The sequence below is a fragment of the Pteronotus mesoamericanus genome, unplaced genomic scaffold, assembly GCF_021234165.1.
Source record: "Pteronotus mesoamericanus isolate MK-2021 breed Mesoamerican mustached bat unplaced genomic scaffold, CSHL_Meso_final contig_58, whole genome shotgun sequence".
Lineage (NCBI taxonomy): Eukaryota > Metazoa > Chordata > Mammalia > Chiroptera > Mormoopidae > Pteronotus > Pteronotus mesoamericanus.
Genome location: NW_026555205.1, coordinates 9300965 through 9306602, shown reverse-complemented (window position 1 = coordinate 9306602; position 5638 = coordinate 9300965). Strand labels below are relative to the sequence as shown.

The 5638-nt window shown below is 43.2% G+C and overlaps 1 non-coding gene across 1 annotated transcript; it reads right to left on the bottom strand.

Moving 5' to 3' along the window:
• Positions 1-4133: 4133 nt before the first annotated feature.
• On the bottom strand, positions 4134-4240 carry LOC129076262 (U6 spliceosomal RNA). The gene has a single exon (XR_008529729.1). It is a non-coding gene; the product is annotated as a U6 spliceosomal RNA (small nuclear RNA).
• Positions 4241-5638: the final 1398 nt, after the last annotated feature.

The window sequence follows — 5638 nt, the reverse complement described above, 5'->3', positions numbered from 1 at the left end:
GCTGGTCTGTTTAGAGTCTTCTATTGTGTGCTTTCCCTGCTTTTGGCTCTTTGGATGCGTTTCTCACCCTCGCCAAATGGAGACTACAGAAATGGGAGGAAGTCAGCTCTAGGACTCTCTGGTTAATCCTGTCTCCAGTCTCTCCTCCAGGGACTCCAGGCAGCTCTGTGACCCCTTAGCCCGGAGATCCACTATTTCTGTGGCCTGCTCTGCACTCCCGGCTGCGTGGGTCGATTTACACCTGTGTTTTCCGATCCGTACACTCCCTTGCAAGCCTCATGGGTGCCAACCTGTGGGAGGCCTTCCCAGCCCGTGCGAGCCCTCGCCAGCCCACCCGGGTCCACACACACACTCGCCAACCCTCGCCGGCCACTTGGCGAAAGTGTGCGCGCCTGCACTGGGTGATTTTGGCCTCTCTATTGTGTGCTTTTCGGCTTTTGCCTCATTGGGGGTGTGTCCTTTTCCCACGCAATGGAGACTAGGGAAAGGAGAAGGAGTCGGGACTCTCTGGTTCCTCCTCCTGTTCTTTCCTCAACGCCTCCATTTCCAGTCTCTCCTCAGGGGTCTCTGAGCAGTTCTGTGACCCCTTCGGCCTAGGATCCACTACCTGTGTGGACTGCGTTTCAATCGCCTGCAGTCTGGTTCATGCGCACCCCACTTCTGCCTCTATGGGGACGCGCCTTGCCTGCCTAGAATGGAGCCTACCGACTGGGGAGGGAGTCAGGACTCCCCGGTTCCTCCTTCCGTTCTCTCCTCAATGACTCCTCCATCTCCAGTCTTTCCTCAGGGCTCTCCCAGACAGTCTGCACTTAGCCCCCCAACTCACACATGCACAAGTTGTGTGCGGAGCACACAAAAGGCAGGATAATTGATTCCCTATGCCTCAGTGAGATGGTAGCTGCAGAGTGGGAGGTGTTTTACCACCAGGGCTCCACTGGCTGCCATCTCAGTTCCCTTCACAAAGTTTTCCTCACCAGTCTTTTCCCAGGCACCAGCCCACCCTGCTGACGCCTCTACCCAGAGATCAAGGAGGGTGGCTGCCACTGCAATTTTTGCGTTGACCCTTTAAATGTCTCTTTGCATCCCCAGCCGCCTGTCTCTGGCAGAGAGCGCCCCGAAGCTTTTCAGGGTTGCATTTTGTCTGCGTGTTTTCCTGGTTTCAGCTGCTGTAGTCTAGGGGTCCCTGTTTATGGTTCTGACCCTGTTTTTTTCAGGGGGGTCCAACTGGCCATTTCAATGTCCCTCTGGTGCTGGTGCCTGTGGGCGCCCAGCCCACCCTCTCAAGCCTCCACAGCACTTCTCAGCTGTTCTGATATGTTAAAGTTGATTCCACTGTCTGCCCGAAGCTCCAAGGTTCCTCTCCCACTACCATTTATTGTTTTCCAGGTGACTTCTCCACTATTTAGTCACAATTCCAGTTTGGTCTGGGAGGAGGAGGTCAGAGTGACTCCCATTCACTCCTCTGCCGTCTTTAGATATCTATATCTTTCTTGAAGTCCTCTAAGGTTTTCTTTATATATTTGCGTGCTCATAAGTTGGGTGCATATATATTTACAGTGTTTATGTCTTCTTATGGAATTCTAACTTTGACTGTTACAAAGTGTCCTTCTGGGTCTCTTTTTATGCTTTTCTTCTGAAAGCTATTTTGTCTAATATAAGTATTGCTACCCCGGATTTTTTTCTGTCCATTTGCTTGGAATATTTTTTTTCCACCCCTTTGCTTTTGGTCTGTGTAAGTTCTTTGTTCTGACGTGGAACTCTTGAAGGCACCATATGAGCCAGTAATATTTTCTTATTCATTCAGCTACCCTATGTATTTTGATTGGAGCATTTAATCCATTTACATTTAATGTTATTATTGATAGGTACTTATTCATTGGTATTTTCCTCTTTTGTACCTGTATTCTTCTGTCTCACTCTTTTTCTTCATCTTCTGAAAGCTGTCCCTTTAGCTTGTCTTGCAATGCTGGCTTGGTGGAGGTGTATTCTTTTAGCCTTTTGCCTGGTAAATTCCTCATTTCACCTTACATTGCAATTGAGAGCCTTGCTGGGTAGAGCAGTCTTGTTTGCAGGTCTTTGCTTTTCATGACTTGTAATATTTCTTGCCATTCCGTTCTGGCTTGTACTGTTTCCATTGAGAAGTCAGTTGCTAGCTGTATCGGGGCTCCCTTGTATGTTACTACCTGTTTCTCCCCTGCTGCCTTTAGGATTCTCTCTTTTTCTTTGATATTTGCCATTTTTATGCTGATGTGTGTTGGAGTTGGCCTCATTGGGTTCCTCTTGAATGGGACCCTCTGTCCTTCCTGGACTTGTGTGACTTTTTCTCTCCTCCAATTAGGGAAATTTCCCATCATGACTTTTTCAAAAATGTTTTCTATCCCTTGCTTTCCGTCTTCTTCTGTTATCCATATTATATGGATATTATTAAGCTTCATGTTGTCCTGCAGCTCCCTTAATCCCTCTTCATTTTTTTATGTCATTTTTCCATGTCCTGCTCTTTCTAGAAGTTATTTTCTACCTGGTCTTCCAGCTCACTGATTAGATCCTCAGCTTCATCTAGCCTGCTTTTGATTCCTTTTACTGTGTCCTTCAATTCAGAAACTGTATTTTTCATTTCCTCTTGACTCTTGTTTGGTTCTATGTCATTTTTCATTTTGATGTAGTTTGCATTAAGTTCCTCATAGCTTTCCTTTAGTTTTTGGCAACTGTCACTGGCTCATTGAGATTCCTTATAACTACTTTTGTGAACTCAGGATCTTATACTTGACTTGCCTCTATTTCATTTAGGACTCTTTCTGAGGATCCTCCTTTCCTTTTGATTGGTGGGTGTTTCTTTGTCTTCACATTGTGAAACTCTTCCTGTTTACTTCTGCTTCTTAAGTTGATCTATTTTGACTCCAAGTCTTTGTGGTGTGAACTTCTATGGTAGGAGACCTGTGAGATTCAGTGGTGACGTCTCCTTGATTTTTGAACTTCATCCTCTTGGTATGCCCTTTATGACATATGTGTTGGCTTTCCGAATGTAATTGGGTTTTGATTATTCTTGGGTTTTTCTTTAGTGGATCCTTCCTTCAAGCTGGTTGACTTAGGGTCACCCTGTTCACCACATCTTGTATTCTGTGGCAGGTGCTACAAAAGTAAACCACAAAGCCCAGAAGACAAACCCACACCCACAAAAATACACCCCCTGCAGTCCCACTATCAACACCAAATGTACCAATATAAATAAGGGTGTAGAGATTAAGACTATTATAAGAAGAGAGAGTAGATATGAGATGACCTCCTGAAAGAAAAATGATTTTTAGAGGATAGAGGGAGGAATTCTAATAAGAGTTGGGAGTTGGAGCAATGTGAAAAGAGAAAGTAAAATTTACATCATGAGTTAAAAAGGAAATGAAGAAGGTGGAATATGTCCAAACTTGATGGACAAGAAATGAATGTTAAAAAGCTATACAAGTAAGAAAATATTGCATATCATGGAGAAGACCACAGTGGATTTCATCTTGGTATCCTCTATTATTTACCACTGTTTTTTCTTTCTGGATCCACCGCTGGTGATGTCAGATGTTGGTCCTGTTTGACCTTAGGCAGCCTGTTCGAGACTTCCAGGAACCTAACATTTGCGGCTCTCTCCTTCAGTTGTTAATCTAGTCACTTTACACTCAGCAGTCAGGCTTAAGTACCACAAGGCCATGGCAGAGTCCCTCCTGGGGTCAAGGCTATCGTTTCCCCTCTGGCTTCTGCTGCTCAGAGAGGAGCGGTCTTCATAAGCAGGATGAGCAGGATGGCTGCTGACCTATATGGGATGACTACGCACAGGGATCCCAGTGTCTATTCTCTCAGTTCCCCCTCCCAAAGCTTCTGACCCCAGTCTCTCCTCAGGAATATCTAACCCATCTGCTCCCCCCCCCTTGCCTGAGCCCAGGGGAAATGGCTATAAATGAAAATTTGTGCATTGGCCCTTTAAATCACTCTTTGCATCTCCAGCCACCCATTTCTGGCAGAGAGCAACCCTGCTGCTTTTAGCCACTGGTTGTTATCTGTGTACTTTTGGGGCACCGGTGCTTGAGGCTCGGGATCTTAGCTTAGTGTTTATACCCCATCTTCCCAGGGGAATCCAACTGGCTGCTTAAAAAAATATAGAATGCTTCATTAATTTGTGTGTCATCCATGTGCAGGTGCCATGCTAATCTTCTCTGTATCATTCCAATTTTAGTATATGTGCTACCTAGGAGAGCACTGTGGTACCCAATTTAATACTTCTGTCCAAATACCATATTTTGCTGTGTATAATATGCTCCCATGTATAATGTGCACCCACATTATAGGCCCAAAATTTCAGGAAGAAAATCATTTTAATTTTTAATTCAATTTTTTGTTTATTTATATTTAAAAACAAAACCAATTATCATGTTCCAGGGTATTGTTTTGCATATGGATATTGTTGTTGCTTTCTAAAGTTACACTTTTAACACATAAACATAAATAAAATAATTAAAAACATTTATATAGATATAAAATTAGTACTGCCCATATATAATGTGCATACTTGTTTTTCCATCAATAATTTGGGCAAAAAGTGCACATTATACACAGTAAAATACAGTAGTTTTTGATCTATAAATGAATTAGTGGTAGCTGAAAATGGAAACCTTTACTGGAAATGCTGGTATGAGAATGGATGCTCTTACCCAACTTGTACATAGGAGACACTTAGTAAGTACTGGTTGAATAGATAAGAAGAATGACAAGTGGGCCACCTCTCACATTGTGAGGTTTGTCTTAGGTGAAGTCCACATCACCACTCCTATTATCCCTCTAGGACAGGTATACCTCGTGCATCATTCCCATAACTGCCTCTCAGTAAGAGGCTATTGTAGTTCAAGGCAAGTCTGCTACGAAAAAAAAAGACAGCTAGAGGAATTAATAAATTAGCTATCAATAATGTACAGACAGAATTTGAAGTCCCAGAAAATGAAATTTTGGCCGACTTTCTCTTTGATGTATAGTGACAAGAAAAAGCCATTATGATCTGCATATCTTTTTTAAGATACTTTTTTTTAGTCCTGACTGCTATGGTTCAGTGGGTTGGGCACCATCCTGCAAACCGAAAGACCGCCAGTTCAATTCTTGGTCAGGACACATGCCTGGGTTTTGGGCCAGGTCTCCAGTTGGGGACCTGTTGGGGTTTGGGCCAGGTCTCCAGTTGGGGGCACATGGAGGGCAACCAATCGATGTTTCTCTTGCACATCAATATTTCTCTTCCTCTCTTTCTTTCTCCCTTCCCCTCTCTCTAAACATAAAGAAAATATTTTAAAAATACAATTTTTAAAATTTTATTTTTCAATTACAGTTGACATTTAATATTTACTTATATTAGTTTCAAGTGTACAGCATTGTGATTAGACAAATGTCTATATATCTTTTTGTCCAGCTCAGTGCCCTTAGTGATAATGGAGGGTGCTTTGATTACCAAAAATATGAAATTCACAGTAAGCAGCTGTCAAGCACATGAGGCAAGGTGGAGTCCAAGGTCTGACTGGTTCAGCAGGTAAAGATACAATGAATCATACCTCTTCAGAGAGGAGCTGGTGATCTCCCTTTAGTGTCCATAAATTTATCTTTTTATCTCTTGTAG